General features: G+C 43.9%; 1 protein-coding gene, 1 long non-coding RNA gene and 1 pseudogene across 2 annotated transcripts in view; 1 reads left to right on the forward strand and 2 right to left on the reverse strand.

Annotated features, from left to right (window-relative positions):
- Positions 1 to 24,653, forward strand: part of LOC105497922 (small proline rich protein 2G) — a 121,352-nt gene that overhangs the window by 16,714 nt on the left and 79,985 nt on the right. The gene's annotated exons all lie outside the window — the stretch shown is intronic.
- Positions 17,498 to 17,819, reverse strand: LOC139359975 (uncharacterized). Its single transcript, XR_011616796.1, has 3 exons — positions 17,785 to 17,819; positions 17,585 to 17,685; positions 17,498 to 17,535 (listed from the first exon to the last, which is right to left on the reverse strand). It is a non-coding gene; the product is annotated as an uncharacterized lncRNA (long non-coding RNA).
- Positions 18,209 to 19,172, reverse strand: LOC105498249 (large ribosomal subunit protein uL10 pseudogene; annotated as a pseudogene).

Consider the following 24,653-nt stretch of genomic DNA (forward strand, 5'->3'; position numbering starts at 1 on the left):
CATTGTCACCACCACCACCACCATCATCCACCACCTTCACCACCCCTACTTCTACCACCACCACCACCACCACCACCACCACCTCTACCACCTCCACTACCATCATCTCCACCACCACCATCACCACCACCATCACCACCACCAATCTATCACATTGCTACCTTGATTCATTTTCATCATCATCACCACTGCTACAGCCACTATCATCACCTTTACCACTAATTCTTATCACCACCACCACAACTAGCATGATGGTGGTGGTGATGTTGATGGTGGTGGTGGATATGATGGTAGTGGAAGTGGTAGAGGTGGTGGTGGTGGTGGTGATGGTGGTAGAAGTAGAACTAGGAGAAGAGAAGACAAGGATAAATAGCCATCTTCACATTATTAAAGGCTTTCAGAAGAATAGTGAAAGTTATTTTATGTGAGTAAAGAAGTTACAGTTAGAAAAACAGACAGAAATTATACAGAATTTTAATTACATTGGGTAAATGTAAGCAATGTCTTATGGAACTAGGAGAGACCAGAGGAGTAAGAAGTTTGAGGGTAAAAGACACTGAGTTTAATTGGGAGCATGTTGAGTTTCTCTGGTAACCAACCAGCTGGGGTGGTCTTCCTGTCCAGCCCCTCACTGATGCTTGAATCCCTCCCTGAAGAGTTCCTTAAGAGTAGAAATCTAAGCTAATTGTTTTTATATTAGGGAACTCATTTAATCCTGAAGTAGGTGAGTCCTTCTGACTATTTTTATTTTATAAATTTTAAGTCATTCTGTAATATTGGAACACATTTTGTTTTAAACATTTAAGACGTTATATGTCAGGGTGAAATTATTCCTGGTCATCATTGCTAATCCTTGTTCCTTTAGCTCCTTCACATGGGCAACCAATGTTGTAAATTGGTTAGACTGTTAAAATAGATCATTTTCTCACCTTTATATACATATTTAGAAACAACATGGTATTGTGTTGTGTGTATATTTTACCTGAATAGTATTATATATTTTGTGTATCTTTCTGCTGCTTGCTTTTTGCCCCACTCAGCAATAAATTAGCATGACGGGTAAGAGGATGGAGCCTGGGGCCACACTGCCTCGACTCAGATCATAGCTTTGTCACTTGCTAGTTGCATGATACAAATTATTTAAGCCCTTCAGCCTCAGTTTCTCTCCTTTATAAATTGGGATTGTGGTATACTTATAGCCACAGGGTCTTGTGAGGACTAGATGGGTAAATTTGGGTAAGAACTTAGAACACTGCCTTGCACACACTGTTGACAGGCATAAAGCAACATTTTTCCTTATCACGATTCTTTAGTAATTTATAGGTTGGATCTGCCACAGTTTATTTAACCACTCCTAAATCGATGGGGATGTAGGTTGCTCTGATTTTCATTATTACAAACAAAGCTTCAAGCATTTTTTTATAGATGCTTCCTTATACACATGATAGTTCCTTAAGATAGATAGGCTGGGCGCGGTGGCTCATGCCTGTAATCCTAGCACTTTGGGAGGCCGAGGCGGGCGGATCATGAGGTCAGGAGATCAAAACCATCCTGGCTAACATGGTGAAACCTCATCTCTACTAAAAAAAATACAATACATTAGCCGGGAGTGGTGGCGGACACCTGTAGTCCCAGCTACTTGGGAGGCTGAGGTAGGAGAATGGCATGAACCTGGGAGGCGGAGCTTGCAGTGAGCCAAGATCGTGCCACTGCACTCCAGCCTGGGTGACAGAGCAAGACTCTGTCTCAAAAAAGAAAAACAAAACAAAACAAAAGATAAGGAGTAAGATTGCGAATTCTGTCACATTAAAGGCTTTATTAGAAAGATACAATTACAATGAGTAGATAGCTGCCTTCTGTTTCTTCCACCTGTTGGTTTTATTTCTACTCCCTTGGCAGCCTGAGCCACACAGCAAACCCTGAGGTAGAAGACCCCAGTGGTTAGGACTAATTAATTCAGATTCAGATTAACTTTGGGGGTGGGGAGGGATCACATTTTTGGGAGGCTTGCTGTGTGCTAGGCCCTCCTCTAAACATTTATATATAATGACTCATGTAATCATTATGAGGCCGAGGTACGATAACTATCCCTATTTTACTCATGAGGCAATGGAGGCAAAAAAAGCAAAGTAATTACTCAAGGTCACACAGCCATAAGCGATAGATCCTTTAGACAGTTGTGAATGTTGTCAGTAAAGCTCTTAGTATTCTGTTTACCACACAGGAAACAATCAGTGAATGTTAATATCAGTATTATTGTAGGGCTGATTGACAATTATTACAGCGATAGAATTATTACCACTTTACCTTTTTTACTGTCAGACTGTGATAGTGATAGAGCTCATCTCTGGGACATCCATTTAGTTTGTTTTAACACAGCAACAACGAAACTGGTTTCAAGCCCCAATCGACCAATCTGCTTTATTTACTCTACAGCCACAGAATACATTCTTAAACTTTGGGGGATCTGCTGATAAAGTTGCTATAACTAGCACCCCTGGTGTTTGCAACACACTTGAGATAAATGCAAATATAGTTAAATGCAAAATGTAGATACATATAAATATTTATTTGTGATGGAGCAGAAACTGGTGGCTGGGGGGTTGAATTATGCTGGGTGCTTGGGAAAGAGACTGGGAAGGAGCTGAAGAGAGGGGAGACCTTGGACCTGAGACTTGAGAAAGAGAGATCAGCTGGTATGAGATGGTAAAGTGGAGAGGCAGACTGGAAAGCAATTTCCTTCTTATCCAGAAAATTGTGCTGGAGCAAGAAAGATACGACATTCATTCATTCACTGAGTATTTACTTTGTGATAGAAGCTGGAGATACAAAGACAAGACACAGTCCCTACTCCCAAGAGTTCATACTGTAGTATGGAGGACAGAACGTGAACGAATGATTGCAAGACAGGGGACACACGTGGACGTACTCTAGGGGTGCACACAGACTGTGGTGGGGGCACCAACAGGTCTTCCTGGAGAAGAATATGCTTGAGCTAGAATCCATCAGGATATGTAGGGGACAAACTGGGTTGGGAAGGAATGGAGCTGGATGGAAGAGCATGTCCAGTGGTGTGGAGTGGCCCAGTGGGCATGTGCAGGCCATTGCAAGGGTTAGGAAGGACAGAGGGGAGTTGGGAGACAGGCCACATCACTCAGGAGCCTGAAAGCCACGTCGAGGAGTTTTGACTTTTAGCTTGAAAGATATGGGCAGCTACCAAAGGCTACTTAGATTGGAAAGAAGCATGATTATGACTTAATTTTCCCAAGATAAGTTGTTTCTTCAAACACTGGCATCCTGAGGAAAAGCTGGGCTGCCTGGGGTGGTTGCAAACGTGTTGGAGTAAGAGCATGGCAGGGATCAATCGACTGGAACCGGGCAGGTGTTGGCAGTAGTTTTGGAAAATATTAGAAGGTGGATCTTAGTCACAGTGATTGAGCTTGACTGGCTACATTGGTCTCTGTGACAATGTCATGTGCAACAAACAAATAAATCATTGAATACCATTGCTCTGACCAGGAGTCACAGAGTTATTTCATTTAATTCCTAAAATAATTTGTGTATTTGGCGTTGTTGTTACTCCCATCTTGCAGCTGAGTAAATGAAGGCTCAGAGGAGCTGAGGAAGTCACCGCAGACCACACAGGGTGTAAGTGCTTGAGTGCCCATGTGGGCTCCTGCACAGTCCAGGACTCTTTTGCTGCATGCAGCTGTCTTCAGAAGGCAGAGAGAAGTGAGGTGCAGAGTGCATTATGCTGTGAAGGAGCCTCACTCTGTGAAGCTACAGAAAGTAAGGACTCCTTCTGTGGCCCTGTGGGGTCCCATTGGGTGCCTGAGGTGATGATCAGATGTTCTTCTGAGCAGGAGGGATGTGGCTGCTTCTCCTTCCGCCAGGGTGGAGGCATGGGTGAGACTGCAGAGTTTGCAGAGGCATGAGGGCCCTTTGGCTTTCATCACAAGGGAAAGGCCAGATCAGCACAAATTCACCACTCCTTCTGGAAAAACTACGCCTAGGCCATGCCTGAGTCAGCCTGTGGAGCTCAGCAGGGCAGTTTGGCAATCTGGCCCCTGAAGTGCTTCCTTTCTTCTGCATAGTTTTGGCGATAAGAAAAAAGGGATTTCTTCACTGCTCCTTGTAAGAATAAATGGGTGGAGGGGGCTATGGTGAAATGGGGTACAACCCCACCCCAACCTGCAAGGCTTCCTGCCACATCAAGACCTTGAGTCTCAAGAACTCTTCAGCAGCCACAGCCTGCAAGTTCAGGAAGGTGGGATGCTCTCTAGGTTCCTGAGCACCACACTTCAGTTCTTTGGTTCTTCAGGTACTTTCTTTTACCCCTTACAATGAGTCAGCAGTTTTCCAAGAGTTTTACAACTGGGACTTGATTTTATCTCCACAACATCCCTCAGAAGCAGATACTAATATCTCCATTTTAGAGATAAAAATCTGTGATGTCCACTGCCATTGGTGTCCATTTGATGCCATGGCCATTGCCACTCAGTGCACACAGACAGGCACTGTCCTGCATGCTGGGGAGACAGCAGAGAGTACGGCTACAGGCCCGTTACAGCAGCAGTGAATCTTTCAAATGAGATAATGAGCATGAATGTGTTTGATAGACCATAAAGTGCCAAGTGCCTCTAGGAACAAACATTCCAGCAGGAATAAAGGCTCAGCACACTGCAAATGTTGGGTAACATTGCCCCATGTGGACCAGAAAGCTTTGGACACCTGTCACGTGTTACTGCTTCACCACAACGCTTCCACTGGGAGACTGGGCATCTTAACCTTCAAGGTCCTGGGGATCAGATAGACCACAACACTGATGCCCAATTTTAACCAACCACCACTCACATATTCCAGCTCCCTCCACAGGGCCTGACTTAGGGCTGGAAGGATGCTCAGCACAGAAAGGTCAGGTCCCTGGTAGTCCCCTCATCCTGGGGTGAGCAGAGGAGCACCCCTCCAACCCCTGACCTCTTGATCCAGAATCTTGATGCCTGGACTTGTGCTCAAAAGTCTGAGACACACAAGAACATGAAGAAAGTTGGAGGGTCTTCATTAATTAGCTCTCAATTCATTGATTTTTATTTTAAATGAACTGTCATCTCCTGTTCTTTCAAATGCCTAAGAATCTTTTATTGTATTATATTATTTGTTTATTAATATACTGTTCTTAAACCCATAGCAAAGGGTACATATGTTACAAGGCTTATGAGATAGAAAGAAAATCAGAACTAAGGAAAGGAAGACAAGTCAGGTATTGGAATCAAAAGGACAAGGTTTTTGCTTATGTTAATTAGCTTCATTCAGCCATTCCACAATGTATGTATATATATATCAAAATATCATGTTATATACTATAAGTGTATAGCTTTTTATTTGTTAGTTAAAAAACAAAAAAGAAATAATACAGAAAAAACCCCAAAACCCGAAAGACAAGTTATTTTTTCGACGACAAGCAGAGTATGTAATTTGCTATTATAAAAGCTATACATACTTACTTAGAATATTTGTAAAATATAGAAAACACAAATTTATTTAATTTCTTCTCTACTAGTGATAATTTAGATTGTTGCCTTTCCCCCTGCTTTTATAAAACATTGCAGTAAGCGTCTTTGTACACGTAAGTTTGTAAACATTGCCAGCTGTTTTCTTTTGCTAAATTCCTAGCATGACATGTTTTATGCATATGTGAGACACAGACTCAGACCACTTAGGATTGGATCCCAAGTCTGCCTAGCTGAATGGCCTTGAGGGGTTTCTTAGGACGATGGTTTCCATCTGGTGAATGTGGCTAACAGTACCTCCTTTATTGAATTGCTGTGAGGTGAGTGTGCCTTAATACATGGTAAGTACTTAGATCATCACCTGGCCCACAGTGAACTCAAAACTCTTAGCTATTATTGTTGTTATTATTTTTGTTATTGTTGCCAACTTGTCCTGAAAGAGTGTCCCAATTTAAACTCCCACAAGCATTGTATGTGTTGGTTTCCACACACCTTTGTCAACACTGGGTATTATCATTCCTTTTATTATTTCATTATTTGCCAACCCAATAAGCAAAATTGTTGCTTTAATTTTACTTCTTTGATTACTAGTGATGAATTTTTTTTGATCTCTTTATTGGTATTTATTTACTTATTTGTGAATTTCCAGTTCATGATTTTTCTATTTCTGGTAGATTGTTCATCTTTTTCTTATGGATTTATTTGCTAGTATATTAAGAATATTAGTCTTGCTAGTTGTGTATGTTGAAATGTGTTTTTTCCCCAAGTTTTTCTTGTTCTGTGTAATTTTGTTTGTATTTGTAGACATAGAAATTGTACTAATATTTTTTTTGTTGTTCTTGCCTGTGCTTGAATACTTAGAAGCCTAAAATGAGATCAAATTATCTATGTATTTCCAATTTTTAATTTTTACAGTTTTTTTTACATTTAACTTTTGAATTCAAATGAAATCAGTTTAGAGTGTTAATAGTTATTCCCCCATTTTTTATTTAATTATTTATAATTAATTGTTATATGTGAAATAATATATTCTTGATTTGTTTCTTGGCTGTCTCCTCGTTCCATTAATCTCTCTATTTTTTCCTATGCTCATAGTTTTCATTTTTAAAATCTTTATAAAATAGTTTAATATCTGGTGATACAAGTCCACTTTTGATATTTTTCTGAGAAATATTTTCTTGGCTTGATACTTTATCATCTAATTGTTTCTATAAACTCAAGAATTATTTTGTCATTTCTAAGAATACCGATCTTGATTAGAATTGCATTTATTTTACAAATTAATTTAGGGCAAATTGATATTTTTACCACCTTTACACTTTCCTATCTAGAAACGTAGAAACATTAATGAAGACATTTAGAAGAGCTATAGATTTAAAAAAAGTTGAAAAGATGGTATAGTGTTCCTGTGTACCCCATATTTTGCCCTATCATTAATATCTTACATGATTTTTTCCCTATTGTTATTATCTCATACTGTTTTTTCCCTATTGTTTTCACTGTTGTTAATATCTTAACGGTTTTCCCTATTGTTAATATCTTATACTATTGAAGTACGTTTGTCACTACCGATGAATCTATCAATATACAGTTGACCCTTGAACAACATGGGTTTGAACTGCATGGGTCCACTTTTATGTGGATATTTTTCAATAAATATATTGGAATTTTTTTTGGAGATTTTTGACAATTTGAAAAACCTCTCAGGCACACTGTGTAACCTAGAAATAGCTAAACAATTAAGAAAATGTTAGGTAGGACATGAATGCATAAAATACAGGTAGATGCTAATCTATGTATGTGTTAATCACCTATTTATGTTATGTGTAAGGCTTCTGAACAACAGTAGGCTATTAGTGGTTAAGTTTTGGGGCAGTCAGAGCTGTATGTGGATTTTCAACTGTGAGAAGGGGGAATGGGGGCTGGTGCCCCTACTCCCCTTGTTGTTGAAGGCCAACTGTTATTAACTAATGCCCATAATTTATTCATATTCTTTAGCTTTATCCTGATGTCCTTTATTGATCCCAGCGTTCCATTGAGAATTCCACGTTTGTTGTCATGTTTCCTGAGGCTCTTCTAGACTGTGGCAGTTTGTCAGACTTTCCTTGTTTTCAATAACCTTGACTCTTTTGAAGAGTGCTGGTCAAGTATTTTAAACATCCCTCAATTTGAGTTTGTCTTATTTTTTTATTATGAGTGGATGAGACATTGATTTTAGGCCATGGTAGTGTGAACCCCGAACATCTGAGATGATCTCAGTCAACTTAGAAAATTTGTTTGCCGGGGACGTGTGCTCCTGACACAGCCTCAGGAAGTCCTGATGACATGTGTCCAAGGTGGTCGGGGCACAGCTTGGTTTTATACATTTTAGGGAGACATGAGACATCAGTCAACATGTGTAAGAAGTACATTGGTTAGGTCCAGAAAGGCAGGGACACGTCGAAGCAGGGAGGGGGCTTCCAGGTCACAGGTAGGCCAGAGACAAATGGTTGCATTCTTTTGAGTTTCTGAGAAGCCTTTCAAAGGAGGCAATCAGATATGCATCTATCTCAGTGAGCAGAGGGATGACTTTGAATAGAATGGGAGACAGGTTTGCCTTGAGCAGTTCCCAGCTACACTTTTCCCTTTAGCTTTGTAATTTTGGGGCCCCAGGATTTTCCTTTCACGGTAGCTAGGGAAAATCTTTTTTTCTCTCTCTAAGAAATATCTATCAGTGGGGCCTTACAGAGGAGATATTGAGTGCTACGGAATAACAAGTCTCCATCAAGAATGTGGTAACATGTGGAAATAGCTTTTCATGGCCAATTTTCATTAAGACTCGCATAAAATCTCAGGTCAACACATGAAGTTTCAGTCCAAGGAAGGCCATCTTCTGAGCAACTAGGTTAATGCAGTTGACTATTTAGTCTTACAGTTGTCTAACTTGTCTCATGGATAGAACTTAGAGGAAAGGATTAGTATACAGGTAGTGACTTCCTTAGACTACCATTCCCAGTGTTTAGGACTAAAGGCTTAGAGTCAAACTTCTGGGTTCAAATCCTGTCTACACCTCTTCTCTAGTTCGTTGATGCTGACATCTCTTCAGGGCAGTGTCCTTATCTGATGATGGAGAAGATGATCGTACCTGCTGAAGAGAGCTGTTGTATGAATTAGATGAGATGGCACATGATAAATCATCAAAACTATTAGTTAAAGTAGTCATTATTCTTTCAGTTGAGGCTTCTGATGGGCTCTGGACCCATGAGGATTAGGAGTTACACTCTCAGATACATGCCTGAAGCTCTTGAAGATGCTGTTGAATGTATTTACTTATGCTTTGGAAACCAAATGAATAGGTAGCAGGGTTGATAATCTAGTATGAAAATTGAGAAGTCAAACCAGTGCACTCATCTAGATGGACAGCTGCCTGCCTCTGAATGGAGCCAAGCCTTTGCGCCTCCCACAGGTAGGGTTGGGTTTTCTGTAGGAAGCAGCTTAGGGTCAGCTGTGTCCCCTACAGAGGTCCTTGGCTGAATGCCCAACTTCTGCTTCATAGCACAAGCAGATTATTTTGTCCCCAAAGCAAAACATTTGCTTGGTTTCAGAAAATTCTGTACAAGGCTCCCGGATCATGAGCTGAGGGTTTCTCTCAGGACTACTTTGTTTTGAATTAGCTGCAAATGGTTTCCCATTGCCATCTCTATTGCCACCACTTCCAGGACAATGTACAGGTTTCCTCCATGGAATTATTGAGTCAATTAAATTTTGGAGGAAATTACCCAAGGTAGCCATTTTCATGAATTATCAATTAGTGTTGACCTATACTCTCTGACTAATTAGGTTCGAGGACCTAGCCCCTTGAGACCTTGAATCATAATATAGAGTTACATCATCTGTCTTTCAGTTATGCAGGGCAGGAAGGCACAAATCCATTTAATCTAACAGAGTTATTGTATTATTAGTATAATTATCAAGGAAATGCTAAGACATTTACTAACACTTAGAAATGTTCTACTGCTTAAAATGTTGCAGTTGTATTGAGATTTGAATGTTGTCACTCCTTAAGGATTGAGCTTACTTAGTGCTTGAGCCCATGGCTGATTTTGACCTGTAGAGACTGAATTACATTTTGTTTTTGGGTCCGTGCTTAAGCTAGGAGCTACTATATTATTTTTTTAGTATTCAGAACTCTGTGCTTTGTGGGCATATACTTCAGTACTTCCATTTTATAAGTCAGGAAACTGAGAGTACAAAGGTCATATATGTCATGAATTAGAGGCCAAGTTGATGGTGGGGGTTCCAAGTCCAGTTTCTTTTAAGTGTTAATAATAGCTCAACTATGTCTTCAATGAATTTGTTTCCCCACTCACTTTGGCAGAGTTGCTCAACTCTGCCAAGCTTAAAAAGCTGGACATTTCTCCAACATTGTATTTCTTTCAGCATATTGCTTTTTTTTTTTTCTTCCTGTTTCTGCCTCTGCTTCTCCTAGTTGACTTTGAGGTCCTTGAGGGGAGTGGCTTTGTCTATTATATTCTGCATATCTAGCAGTTGGCTCCATAGCAGGCCTAGAAGGCTCCCATTAAGTGCTTATTGAATGAATGAATAGATGAATGGACACAGCATGCCAGTTTGATGAACGATCCTCACATTTGTATTTGACTGCTAACATTCTTTGTGCCAGGGATTTGCCACTAGCCTGTAGTATGGAGCTGGAGACTGGGCCTTCCTTTCTTGGGACCTTGCACTTGGGTGCTCTGGGTGGGTTCCCCTCTTGTGTCACATATGTATGACATACTCCAGGGTCCCTGCCGAGACCTGCTTAGAACCACTGGATGTCAAAGATGGAAGAGCATCTAGCGCAATCCCATTCTTTCACAGATAAAGCGTCTGAACAGACCTCATATTCCCAGCTCTTGTACCTAGCCCAGAGCTGGGATTCAGGGGGCAGTCAGATGGGACTGATGGTTTGATTTCGCGTGAGCTGAAGCAGAGTGACTCTTTAATGCCATTTGAGGCCGTGGGTGGAAGTGCAGCTTTGCTTTGCAACATCTAGCGCTATGGGCACTGAGGTGTATTTGTCACCGGGAGAATCTAGTAGAAGTAATGATGATTACCAACTGATCCTCCTTGCTGCCTCACGTCCTGCCCCTCCTCATGGCCTGTCACAAACACCTTGCACAACTGTCCTTGTCCTCCAAATGCACATGGGGCAACTCTTTCCATGAGTCAGTTCCACTAAGCCGTGCCATTAGTCAGGCTGTGTGACCTCAGCAATGTCACCTGGCGTCTGCAGGATTGGAGCGGGGCAGGGAGCTGGAGCGTGGTTCCCTGGTGAGGCTTTGCCTGGGCCTTGTGAACAGGGACAGGCCACATTTTGAGGAGCCTGACTGTACGCTAGTTCTTGACCCCTGCTGCGCCTTGAATCTGAAATTCTTGCATTTGAAACTGGGTCAAGGTAAATGTGGGTGATGTGTTGGTGGTAGATATGACGATATAAAGACTGGAGTGTCAGAGTCGATGTTTTAACTCCAGCCTGGGTTAGACCTCAGATGAGTACTCAACATATGATTGGAGAAACACACTTGTCATGTTTTGGTCAGGGCTCTTTAAAGGTGAATAAGTTGGACGTGCTTTTCATTTTGTATTTTGTACTATATCTTTAAAAAATCCAAGTCCGGAGAGGGTGAGGACAGAGATGCGTAGGATGGAGACCCTCACACTTTGTGGGGACATTGGCATTGGGGATCTTCTGAGGCTGAGGGCCTTTTCTTTCTCCTCAAACTGGGGATAACCTTAAGGCCAGGACTGTGTCTCTCCACTGCACTCCCTCTGCAGGCTCGAGGGTGGGGCTGTCTTCTTCCTCATCCCAGGGTCTCCCTGAGGTTTGCTGTGTCCTGTCTTCACACTGGGGCTTCCCTGACAGCAAGGGCTTCCTCCAACACCAGAGGAAATCTAGGAATACTCAGGCCTCAAATTGAGGACCCTGTGATGGACAAAAATAGTAGCATGCATTACCAAAGGGCAGAGTTGTCATTTTCCTTCGCCTCTGTGGCCAGGATGGCAGGCATTTGGTAAAGGGCAAGGGGAGGCATGCTTCCAGCATCTGGAATCATCACACTGGCTCTGTGTATGTATGTGTGTATGTATGTATGTGTGTGCACGTGGCATATGGTGTGAGAGGGTGCAGTGTGTGAACCTCATGTAGGTGAGGCTCTGGGGGGTAACGGGAAAGAGGTGCTCCCTCTTCTAGGAGGACATGGTGGGGGCAGAGAAGCAGGTGTGGGCTGAGTAAACCCATGCAGTCTGATTAGGGCTTAAAGTGTGTTTGCCATGTGGGCCTGACTCAGCCTCTGGTGTCAAAGGTTCAGGCGAGGTTGCTTTGTGAGCAGGGTGGAGTAGTCCAGGTCCACTTATGGAAACTCTATAAATGGAAGCCTGGGCTTCAGTGTTGGCTTGCCTCCTGGTTTGGGGAAGTGCTGCTCAGTCCTGCCTCCTCCCACTCGCCTTCCCACACCTGGACACCTGCAGCCAGCCATCTTTCATGAAGGCCCCTTCTGTCCCATAGTAGGTCTGAGCTGGGATTTTCTTTGAGCAGCAAACCAATCCAGCTGCATCCGGGAACCCCACAGGTCGCCCTACTTGGTACCTCCTTTTGCTCCTCAGTCCACTCTGTTCTGTTCTGGCCTCTGTGTCCCCACTCAGGCTGTCCTCATCAAGGTCATCAGCCACTCTGCATTTCTTGACCAGTTAGTATTGGTTGACTCCATTGATTATCCTTCCTTTCTTGGACACCTGTTTTCTCTTGTCTTTCCAGTCTCCACCCTCCTAGTTTCTCCTCCTTCATTGACTGCTCCTTGTCAGCAGGCTGTACAGGCTCCTTCTCCACTGTCCAACCTTGAGATCTTGTGGTGTCCCCGGCTCGGTGGGGCCCTCTTTTCTCCTTGGATGATCGCAACCACTCACATATCTTTAAATACTTTCTATGTGATGACAGCTCTCAAATATGTTCATTTTTGGCCCAGATATCTCTGTGTTTCAGACATATATTCACATATCTCCTAGTCCTCACCTCTCTGCATCCACCTAGTGGCCTAAGCCGTAAACGTGGGAGTCTTTCTGCCTTCTTTCTCCTCCTTTACCCCACACGTCGAGTCCCCCTGCTACTCCTGTTAGTTATTCCTCCAGAATACTTAGCGTCACCCTCTTGTCTTTGTTTCCACTGCTGCCATCTACCATCTTTAGCCATAGCTCCAGTAGCAGGTCCTTCCTCTCCCTCTTTCATGCTTCCTCCATCATCCAACCTTTATCCATTTTGCAGATGGAATAATCTTTTGAAGCTTTGAATCAAATAAAAAGCCTCTGCTGAAACGCCTTCAGGGTCTTCCTGATGCATTTTGAATAAAATCTGAACAGTATACACATGTCGTCTGAGGTCTGATGGGATACATGCCCAGGCAGGTGTGTGTTTATACCTGTGAACAAACCTAAACAGACGCAGGTGCATATTCACCTTGGCCACGATGTGCCCACCCCAAGACAACCCTATTGTTTAGGGTCTGGAACCCATCAATGTCTGGCATCATGCTTGGCATTAGGTGCTCAGCAGGAGCTCAGTGAATGAATAAATGAGCTTTTGGTGTCCTCTAAGTGTAAACTCCACAAAAACAGCACTTTTGGTCTGTTTACTGCTACATCTCCAGCACCTAAAGGAAAGCCTGGCATACAGTAGCTACTCAATAAAGATTTGTTGAATGAAAACATAAATAAATGAATGAGAACACAATGAGTAATCTATAGATAGGCTTTGCCATTCTGGCTATTTAGAAATCAAAGGTAATGGGTTCAGTGACACTTTTGCCAGTCAATTCACATTCAAGAAAAGGTTCCCTCAGACTTCCTCTCACCTCCAGCGCCCTGTCATCGCCACCATCATGTAACCCATCATCTCTGTTGCCCTCACCTCAGATTGGCCTTTCCACGCTACCCGAGCTAAAGAGCATCCCTCTTCCCCGGACACTCCTCATCACTTTCTTTTATTGTCTTCACTTTCTTATTTATGCATTTGCTGAGTTGCTTTTTTGTCTGTCTTCCTCCTCATGTGAGCTCTGGGAGACAGGGATTCTGTGTATCTGGTTCGCTGCTGTAACTCCAGGGCTTGGCACATAGGAGATTCTGCGTCACATACTCTCACATAGGAGAAATTTGTTTTAAGGAAACGACAGAAGTGGTGGAGTCTAGATTTGAATTCCAGAAGTCTGATTCTTGATCCTATGTCCTGAACCATTATTCGTGTTGCTCCCACCCTATAAGTAGTGTAACTCTGTCTTGCACATACAGCCTTCCTCTGACTCTGTTAGATGTTGCATCTCTGTCTTCTCCACACGGAGCATTGTCTTCTCCACACGGAGCATTGACTGGGCCCCAGTGTGTGCGGCCATCTCCCAACTCAGGCCAGACTGGGTGCAATTAGCAGAAGGCCAAGTGCCTCTATGGCCAGCAGGTGGTGCTGTTGGGAAGAGAAGAGAAAAGGGGTCCCCAGTGGATTCCAAAGGAGGGAGGACTGGTTATGAGGCTGGCTGGGGAACCGGGTGATGAGGGAGGTTGAGTTGAGAAGGCCCTGACAGCTGGCCACCTCTTTTCTTTCAACCATGAATGCCAGTGGTGCCCCCCACGATACCACAATCACCACCATCACCCCTGACCCACAACTTCAGAACACCAAGCTCCCTGCTGAGCTGGCCCTACAGGGCGAGTGGCCAGAGTCTCACATGCTCGTCAGTTGAGACAGGGTCTCAAGGATGTAATCCAAATTATACATTCATTTGGTGTAAAGGTTATTCCCTCACTCATTATCCCCTCGATAGGTGACTGTAGGGGATGCCTGTCACTCTCTACCCCAGTTTTTGATGAACTCCTAAGCCATAGATTCAGTTTTAGAGATAAGTGTAATAGTCCTTAAAGTATGATATTAAACATGACAGAGAGTGTGTCATCAGAGGTATTTGCCCTGGGTTAAAGCTTGTATTTTTAAGCCAAGAATATGGGCATTGGAATCAGATGAGCTGGGTTTCAGCTCTGGCATGGATACTTACTGGCCGGATAATCTTGGTCAAGCTGTTAAACCTTTTGGGTTCTCAGATCATTTATCATTCATTCACTCACTTATTCCGATGTACCAGGATCTGATGCCAAACCACTGTGCCTTAGAAGCAGAGACGTGGATGGGAAGAGGTTCCAGTATTTGAGCAATCCCTGGGTGACCTGCCTGGCTGGACCCTCCCATCCCCGTGCCTGCTCTCCATCTTGTCACTTGGTATGGGCACTTCCTGATTCTCAGTGGCATTCAACATTTTGCACACTCTCTCCTTCATGACTTTTCTGTTAAATCATTGACTACTTCTTAATCTTTTGTCAAGGGCTCTCCCTCTTCTCAACCTTTAGCTGTTGAATTTTCTCAGGGCATGGTCTTAAGTTCCCTTCTTTTCTTAATCTATATTCTGTCACTGGATGATCTATCCACCCCAAAGCTAGCATGCTACCCCTATGATGATGGCTCCCAAGTGTAGATCTCCATTCCTGACTTTTTCCAGAGCTCCTGACTCATAGATGTAAGTGCTTACTTTGTATCTCTGCTTGGTTGTTCTATATGCATCTCAAAATGGACAGGTTCAAAACCGAGCCCCTGGTCTTCTTACCTGCACTGCACCCAAACCTGTTCCTTCTTTAGTCTTTCCCAGCTGCTTCTGGAAATGGTGGCTGCTGCTGCACTGAGATCATTCCAGAGACTTGGCTATAGCCATGGTGTCCCCAGTGGCTCCCGCTTCGCTTCTTGCTTGCTTCCTCTAATCCATTCTCCACACTTTAACTAGAGCAATATTTACAATCTGCAAATTGAATCTTGTCACTCTTCTGCTTAAAAAAATCTTTACTGCTTCACTTTTAGGGCAAAAGTCAAAACCTGTCACGTGGTCTCAGAGGCTTGCGGGGTCTGCTCCTGCCCACACACCTCCTGTCCCTATCTTTGTGTCTGAGAAAAATCAGGCTTTTCCTATATCAGAACCATCTTTTGTTTTTGCTATAATTTTTTTCTTCTTGTCACCTGGACAACTCCTGCTCTCTCTCCAGTTTCAGATTAAATTTTATTTTCTCATGGAAGATTTTCCTGATCTCTAGGCTAAATTAGGTTCTCCAATTCATTATTTTATATAACCTAGAACTTTCTTTTGTTGAATGTAACAAAATTTAGAATCATGTATTTATTTTTGTGTGTTTCTTATACTGATTGCCTCTTTTTTTTTTTTTTTCTTCTTTTTTGAGACGGAGTCTTGCTCAGTCACCCAGGCTGGAGTGCAGTGGCGTGATCTCGGCTCACTGCAAGCTCTGCCTCCTGGATTCACGCCATTCTCCTGCCTCAGCCTCCCAAGTAGCTGGGACCACAGGCGCCTGCCCCTACGTCCGGCTAGTTTTTTTGTATTTTTGGTAGAGATGGGGTTTCACCGTGTTAGCCAGGATGGTCTTGATCTCCTGACCTCGTGATCCACCCGTCTCAGCCTCCCAAAGTGCCGATTGCCCCTTTTACTAAGATCATATGCTCTGAGTGCAGGGACTGTGTTTGCTTGTTTACCATTGCATACCCAATACCCAGTATAGAGCTTGACATGTAATAGGGGCTCAGAAATACTTGCTGAATAATAGATTAATGAAAGGAAGTTTGCCTTGATATTAGACTGAGCTTTGCTGAATGGGAATAGATTTTGAATGCTAGCATCAGCTTTGGAGGGTAATGTGAAGAGCATCTAAACTAGGCTATCTCAATTGTTATCTCTGAGATCTTGTGTAGGTTAATTTCTTTGAGCCTTAGTTTCTTGTCTATAAAATAGTCATATTAATATGACCTCCTTCTTTTGCTTGTTATAAGGGTTATAATAGCAGCTAATAAACATAAAGTGCTTAGAAAATATCTACCATATAGTATTCACCATTATTGCCATTTTTAATATTATTATTTCCACTCTCTTCCTGGTGCAGGAATCACTCTGCAACATCTTTGGCAGATAGTTTTGCCATCCTAGTGATGGGGAACACTTTTCTTGAAATCTCTAGCTACTTTTAATGAAATCCAAACTATCTACTATAGAATTGGCTTCGCTAGCATGTAAATCTATGTTAATAGTAACTATCTGCTAATAGTAATAATCATATTAATCCTTCACATTTTACGAATTACTAAATACTTTTACAAATACCTCATTTGATCCTGAGGACAGCCATCTAGGATGGGTGGGTGATCATCAGTGCAATTTTACAGACGCAGAAGCTGAGGCTGGAGAATTGCCAAAGATCATGCAACCTTTAAGTAACCCAGGACTTCATTATAAAAAATCTCCAGAGGGAGCTGATTGTTCACTGATGTTGCATAAAACTATTCATTGGGAGCAGAAAGAAAAAATTTGAACTTTTTTCTTTATGTATTTTTATCTTGTCTTTTAAAATTGTCTGTATTTTGTGTTTGTTTTTTAACTTATATGATGTGAGAATGACAGTACATATCTATTGCTTCTAAATAATATATATGTATTATATGATGAACCTCAATAAACTTTCAACTCTTTATTAAAATATGCATTCAGAAAAGTGCATGTATTGTAAATGTCCAGCTGAATGAATTTTCACAAACTGAACACAACCAGGTAAGCAACCCCCAGACAAAAAAAAAAATAGAATGTTACCAGCAACACAGAAGCCTTCCTTTGTCTCCTATCCAATGACCTCGCTACTACAACCAACACACACACAGCCACGTTCTTACTGTCTACAACAGAGATTTATTTGGCCAGGTTTTATACTGTACATAAATGATATAAATGAAAGTATGCAGAGTGTTTTATGTTGAACCGTATGATAAATGATATAAATGGAACTATACAGAGTGTTTTATGTTGAACCCTATGATAAATGATATAAATGGAACTATACAGAGTGTTTTATGTTGAACCCTATGATAAATGATATAAATGGAACTATACAGAGTGTTTTATGTTGAACCCTATGATAAATGATATAAATGGAACTATACAGAGTGTTTTATGTTGAACCCTATGATAAATGATATAAATGGAACTATGGAGAATGTTTTATGTTGAACCCTATGATAAATGATATAAATGGAACTATACAGAGTGTTTTATGTTGAACCCTATGATAAATGATATAAATGGAACTATACAGAGTGTTTTATGTTGAACCCTATGATAAATGATATAAATGGAACTATGCAGAATGTTTTATGCTGAACCCTATGATAAATGATATAAATGGAACTATGCAGAATGTTTTATGTTGAACCCTGTGATAAATGATATAAATGGAACTGTATAGAGTGTTTTATGTTGAACCCTATGAACAGTTTTTGACCTTCATAAATGGCAATTTCATATGTTTCATCCTAATGCTTTTTTACGTGTCTTTTTTTTTGGCCACTTTATGTTTGTGAGATTCATCCCTATTGCTGTGTGTAGCTGTAGATCATTTGTACACATTGCTGCATGGAATTCCACTGTGTGACTATACCACTGTTTTTTATTCATTGATGTGTATTTGTATCTTTCTGATACTTGGATATTATGAATAACACTAGAATAAATATTTTTTTGAAAGACGTAAGCCTTTATTTCTTTGTTTTGAAAATAAACCTGGTTGAGTCGGTTGCCTTTTGATGATTACTCAAATAGGCCAAATCTCATATTCTCGTCCAACTCCTCCAACTCTTCCTTGGCTTCAGCCTTGGCTGGAGCTGCAGCAGGAGCAGCAGTGGTGGCAGTGGCCCCAGGGGCAGCAGCCACAAAGGCAGATGGATCAGCCAAGAAGGCCTTGACCTTTTCAGCAAGTAGGAAGGTACAATCAGTCTCCACAGACAAAGCCAGGACTTGCTTGTACCCATCGATGGTAGAATGAGGTACTGATGCAACAGTTGGGTAACCAATCTGCAGGCAAACATTGGCAACATTGCGGAGACCCTCCAGGAGGCGAGAATGCAGTTTCTTATGGGATATCAAGCACTTCAGGGTTGTAGATACTGCTACTGTTGAACAGCTGCTGGATAATCAGCCCAAGGGGGAAGGGAGAGATGTTCAGCATGTTCAGCAGTGTGGCTTCGCTGGCTCCCACTTTGTCACCAGTCTTGATCAGCTGCACATCACTCAGGATTTCAGTGGTGTCACTCGTGATTTTAGTGGTGATGCTTAAAGCTTGGAGAAAGGAGGTCTTCTTGGGCTCCAGACCGGTGTTCTGGCCTGGGACAGTGACTTCACATGGGGCAATGGCACCAGCATGGGCGGCAGCTGGCACCTTACTAGCCAGCAGCTTGTCCCTGATCTCAGCGAGGTCCTCCTTGGTGAACACAAAGCCCACATTTCCCTGGATATGAGGCAACAGTTTTTCCAGAGCTGGGTTGTTTTCCAGGTGCCCCTGAATGGCCTTGCGCATCATGGCCTTGCGCATCATGATGGCCTTGCCCATTGGCACCACAGCCTTCCCTCAGAGGAACATGTGGATCTGCTGCATCTACTTGGAGCCCACATTGCTGCTCCTACAATGAAACATTTCAGATAATCATAGAAAAATTGGAATGATCTGAAGGAAGTAGTTGGACTTCCAGGTTGCCCTGTCTTCCCTGGGCTGCATGGCAGTGTGTTGGAGTTGCCACCAAGAGTTTAAAGGTGATGTCACTTTCACAAGGATGCCTGATGAGAGCTAGAATGAACATTCTAATATTTGACTTTTGGTGACTGTATGCAGGGCAGATGCCTAGGAGAGGAATTGCTCAGTCATGGGCTGTGTATACATTCTGCTTTAGTAATGACTGTCAAAGAGTTTTCCATAGTGGTTGCACCAATTTGCACTCCCACAACCTCACCCACACTGTGATTCTGTCTTTTTACTTTTATCCCCTCCAGTCAGTATGTTGTGGCATCTCTTTGAAGTTTTCATTTGCATTTCTCTGATGAATAATGAGAGGTTGAACACCGTTTTTATATGTTTATTGTGAAGCTGAAATATTTTTATTATCAGGGTGTGCAACATAAAAACTTTCAGGACTTGGGAAGAGGAGGATATTTTCTCTAATTGCTTAGACTAGTTTTTTCTTAGACCATTGTGAGGAAAGGAAATTCCATCTTCTGGTGCTGGGACAGAAAAGGGGAACATATGAAAGGGAGGTGAGGACCTCCACTTTTCGTCTTTGCCAGAATCTGCTCTGGGTTTGACAAGAAGCGTGTTCTGTACCCAACAGCCAGTTTTCTCCTGCCCTGCTAGGATGTTCCCCAACCTTGGGGCAGCCGTCCCTCCAGTGACTGGCTGACTAAGGCTATTTTACTGCATTCAGAGAGAAGCAAAATCTTGTGGTAACCTATAAGCAATTCAAGTGCAAGAGTAGGTGATAATTATTGATGAAAAAAATTGCATCCACACTTCCTATAATCTCAGCTACTTATTTGGCCTCTGCTTGCATATTTCATGGAGAGTGGGATCACTACTTCATGAGTGGCTCATTTCATTTGCTAGGCCATTTTATTCCTGATATGAGCAGAATCCGCTTTTCTGTGCCCAGAACTCACCGATCCATGCTATTCTCCTTGGGATCACAAATAGTAAATCCACGGCCTCTCTCTTTGACATGTGAAAGGCCTGAAGACAGCCACTGTGTGTCCCTAAGTCATCTCTAGATGAAACGCCCCCTTCCTTCAGCCACAGCTCATGTGACAAGGTGCCCAGAGACCTTGCCCTTTTGCTCGTGTTCATTTGGATGAACTAAAAGTTGGCCCGTGTCTACCTTCAAATGCAGTGTCTGAGTCTGAGGCTCCAGAGGGGGTCTGACCTGTAGAACTCCCTGTACCTGCTGTTCTCTTTGCGCTAATGCTCACACCTGATCCCACATGGATGGCTCCTTCCTATTGTTCATGTTGCTACTCGGACATCCCCATCTCAGATCGGCCTTTCCACGCTACCCGAGCTAAAGAGCATCCCTCTTCCCCGGACACTCCTCATCACTTTGTTTCATTTTCTTCATTTTCACTTTCTTATTTATGCCTTTTGCTGAGTTGCTTTTTTCTGTCTTCCTCCTCATGTGAACTCTGGGAGGCAGGGATTCTGTGTATCTGGTTCGCTGCTGTAACTCCAGGGCTTGGCACATAGGAGATTCTGTGTCACATACTCTCACATAGGAGAAATTTGTTTTAAGGAAACAATAGAGGTGGTGGAATTTAGATTTGAATTCCAGAAGTCTGATTCTTGATCCTATGTCCTGAACCATTATTCGTGTTGCTCCCACCCTATAAGTAGTGTAACTCTGTCTTGCACATATAGCCTTCCTCTGACTCTGTTAGATGCTGCATCTCTGTCCTCTTGTCTTCTCCACACAGAGCATTGACTAGGCCCCAGTGTGTGCGGCCATCTCCAACTCAGGCCAGACTGGGTGTGATTCGCAGAAGGCCAAGTGCCTCTATGGCCAGCAGGTGGTGCTGTTGGGAAGAGAAGAGAAAACGGGTCCCCAGTGGCTTCTAAACGAGGAAGGACTGGTTATGAGACTGGCTGGGGAACCAGGTGATGAGGGAGGTTGAGTTGAGAAGGCCCTGCCAGCTGGCCACCTCTTTTCTTTCAACCATTTTCAGATGTGAGGCAGGTGTCCATGGAAGAGAAGAGCAGGAGTGGACAAGTCCAGATCTGCTGTCCATGGGGTTATTGACAGGAGCAGGAATGGTGGTGGTGGCCCCCATGATACCACTTCTCCTGGTCAAGACCTGCCAGTTCATGCTTAAACAGGCCAAGGCTGGGAACCTGCTCATTGATCTAGTATTTGATCACCCCTCACCAGTCCCTGCTGCCCCCACCCCTGCTCATGGAGAATGTGGCTATGGAGGGGGCAGGCAGTGGGAACTAGGCCTCCTGGGTTTACAGTTTTCCAGAAAAATCCCTTGGGCTATACGTTTCTCTAGCGTGGAGGGCCTCGTCTACTTTCTCTCTGTGCTTCCCTACCTGGAAGAAGGCATCATGTCTTATACACACAGGTACTCAGGGCAACCAACCATCCCAGTTTGTCGGGGACTGAGGGAGTTCCCAGGATTCAGAACTTTCGATGCTAAAATTGGGACAATTCCAGGCAAATCAAGATGAACTGGTTACCCTATCAATGAAAGGGATTGTCTAGGTGGTCTGGATGCCAGCACCCTCCTTTGTCTCTGCTCGGGGGGCATGCTGGTGGCCGGCCGTGAGGGTGTCTCAGACCTCAGTGTGATGGGCCCTGTGAAGTCCGGCAAGAACACAGCCAGCCCCAGGAGCTGTCATCTGGGCTCTTATGCCAACAGGAGACATGTGTCATTCACACGCAGGCAGCTGGTAGAGGACTGCAGACCCCCGGGGCCACTGCAGCGCAGAGCCCAAGCTGCAGTACTTAGGAGCTAGGCTGAAACCGCAGAGGGCTTTCCGGAGGTCAGGTTGAAACCCCTGGTTTGGCTGAGGCAAAGAGGGGAGAGCCCTGCGTGGGAGAGAGGAAGGTGCAGGCAGAAAGGAATCTGCGATGGGTTGTCAGGCGGAAGAACAGGCGGATCACTTTGGTGCAGAAGAGAAAGAGTGTCTGGATGGTAAAGAAAAGAGTTGTAAAAGGGAGCAAACACACTAAACCCAGCTGGGAAGAACGAGATTGGAAAGCAGTGAGGAATCACTGTAGGGTGCTACTCAGGGCTGAAGCATTTGTGGGTCCAAAAACATTAAGAAAACCCTAAGTCTGGGCGAGCCACTTCCCATCACTTACCTGTCTTCCTCCTTTCCTTTAGTTTCAAGCCATGGTCACACATTCTGCTGGTCCCCAGAAGTCTGGGCCCCTTGAAGAGCCTCCCAGGAGTGTTCTGGAAGCCAGGGAAACTTCCTGTCTCCTGAGCTTGTGGTCAGGTCTTCTGAATCTCCCTTCGTGGGAGGCTTCCTGTCCCTGCGTCCCATTTCCACATATAAGTTAGAGTTAGAGGAGTCACAGTATTTGATGGATTGGGAGGAGCTGGTTGTCACCCACTGGCTTGCAAACCTCTAGTTCATGGGACACAGCGCATCCAAAGGCAGCTCCTGTCGCCGTCCAGTAGATCTCATTATAAGAAAATTCTTAAACTGAGCCCAATTTCATGATTTCTGCCCATGGGTCCTAACTTTGTTCTTTGGCACTGCACAAAAATCTCACTCCTCCCTCATAAAAGCACTTAAAATATTTGAGTTCAGCTGTCCCACTCCCTCGGGTATTTTCTTTTGTAGACTAAATATTTTTCAACACTTCCTGATGTGAAAGTCGTTCAGGCCACTGCTCTGCTTGCCTGCCTCCTGGCGCTGTCACAGGTTTCCAGAGCCTGACTTGGAATAGCAGTTTCTCCATGAATATCTTGAATGACTGAGTGAATCCGCAGCTCCTCCTATGAATTCCTGTCAGTTTGTATTTTTTCCTCTTGGCATGTGGGGCCCACAGATCCACTATTGTCTCATGTTGAGTTAACTGTTAACTAGAAACCCTAACATCTCCTTAGTAAGACCCCTCCCTACTTCCTGAGAGGCTCAACACAGAAGCAGCAGCTGGGGAAGTCTGAATGCTGTGTCCTAGCTGTCCCTGTGGCCTCTGTGGCCGTGGACCTGGTCTGTGTCTTTAGAGACCAGGCTGCAGCAGCAGTGGCCCAGGCAGTGGCTGGGGCAGACCTCTGTGAGCACGAGGAGGTGTGGAGGTCCCTATGACAGAACTAGATGAAAGCCTGCTGGCTGCTTGGCGTCTGCTCACCTATCTGCAATCTGCAGACTTGTCCCCTTCCTAACCTTAGAGGCCGACCCCGTAATCAGCAGATTTCTCCTCTCTCTGATAAGTCTGGACTCTCCCTGTTCATTAGCCCCGTGCTCCCTCTTAATGCCTGGGTGTCTGATCTTGGACTCCAATCTGTGCATGCCTTTGATGCTGGAGAACAAAGAGGTTTCTTGGATTTGAGCCAAGCTGGAAAAGTGTTTTTGAACAGAAGCTTCACTGATAGGAAGGCCTCTCTGGTGCATCTCCAAAGAATGGAGCTCTGGGAGCTGCTAGCCCTAGGGGACAGCTGGCTTATTCCAAAGTTGGAAAATGGATGAGAAAACCTATTTCAACTAGGCAAGGAGGCAAGAGAACTGTGATTCAGGCATCTGGAGATGTTCAGGGACTTGAGACACCCAGGAGATTTTCAGAAGGGTACCCTTGGTGCATGTGGCCTGCAGAAGAGACAGCTCGTAGCTCTGCACAGGGATACTGACTGCCTGCTTCACCACTGTCTCTCCAGCACCTGGCACAGTGACTGACACCTGGTAGGTGATCAGCGAGCATGTTTTAGGTGGATAAATAAATGAATGAATGAGAAGACAGTTTTTGGAAATCTTTTCTGTATGCCATAGCACTTTCATTACAAAAGTAAGAGCTCCATTCTGGAGTCAGAGGGACTTGGGTGAGCATCCTGACTTCACCACTTACCGGCTTTATGACAAGTTCCTAAGCAATGGGCAGCATAGGAACTCCCCAAGGTTGCTGTTAGAATCTCCATAGAGAATGTGCATGGAATTCAGGGCCTGGTCCATGTCACCCACAGACTCAGTGACCCTCAGTTTAGCCAAACAACTGAGACATAGAGCTCCACACGCCCTACAGGGACGGGCTGTCCTGGCCCTCCACCTCCTCCTCATGAGGCTTGAGGAGGGAGGGGGACCGGTAGAATGGGTAAGAAGCTACATCCCCCCCAGGAAGCTGGTCCTTGGCATAGCTTCCTTTGGGCTCAGGTTGGAGCTCGGGCCACTGCCGAGGGAGCAGACTGTGACTATCTCATGTCAGTACAGTGCCCTCTCAACCCATTCACAAACCCCAGTGGCTGCTGCCTGTGTTTCCTCCATGGGTAGGGAACAGCAGACCGGTTACCCAGGCCCCAGGCCTACCTGAAACCTGGCCAGATGGCAGGGCAGACAGTTTTGGTTCTCGAGTCTGCATTCATCTCAGAGGCATGCTTCGCTCTCTCCTTTGACACAGATGCTATGTTTGTAGGTGTCATGAATTAACTTGGGATCCCTCTTCCACACATCTCCCCTCCTTTCCATTTCAGCCCTTTCCTTTGGAAAGCAAGGATCAGA

Source organism: Macaca nemestrina, chromosome 1 (assembly GCF_043159975.1).
Source record: "Macaca nemestrina isolate mMacNem1 chromosome 1, mMacNem.hap1, whole genome shotgun sequence".
Taxonomy (NCBI): domain Eukaryota; kingdom Metazoa; phylum Chordata; class Mammalia; order Primates; family Cercopithecidae; genus Macaca; species Macaca nemestrina.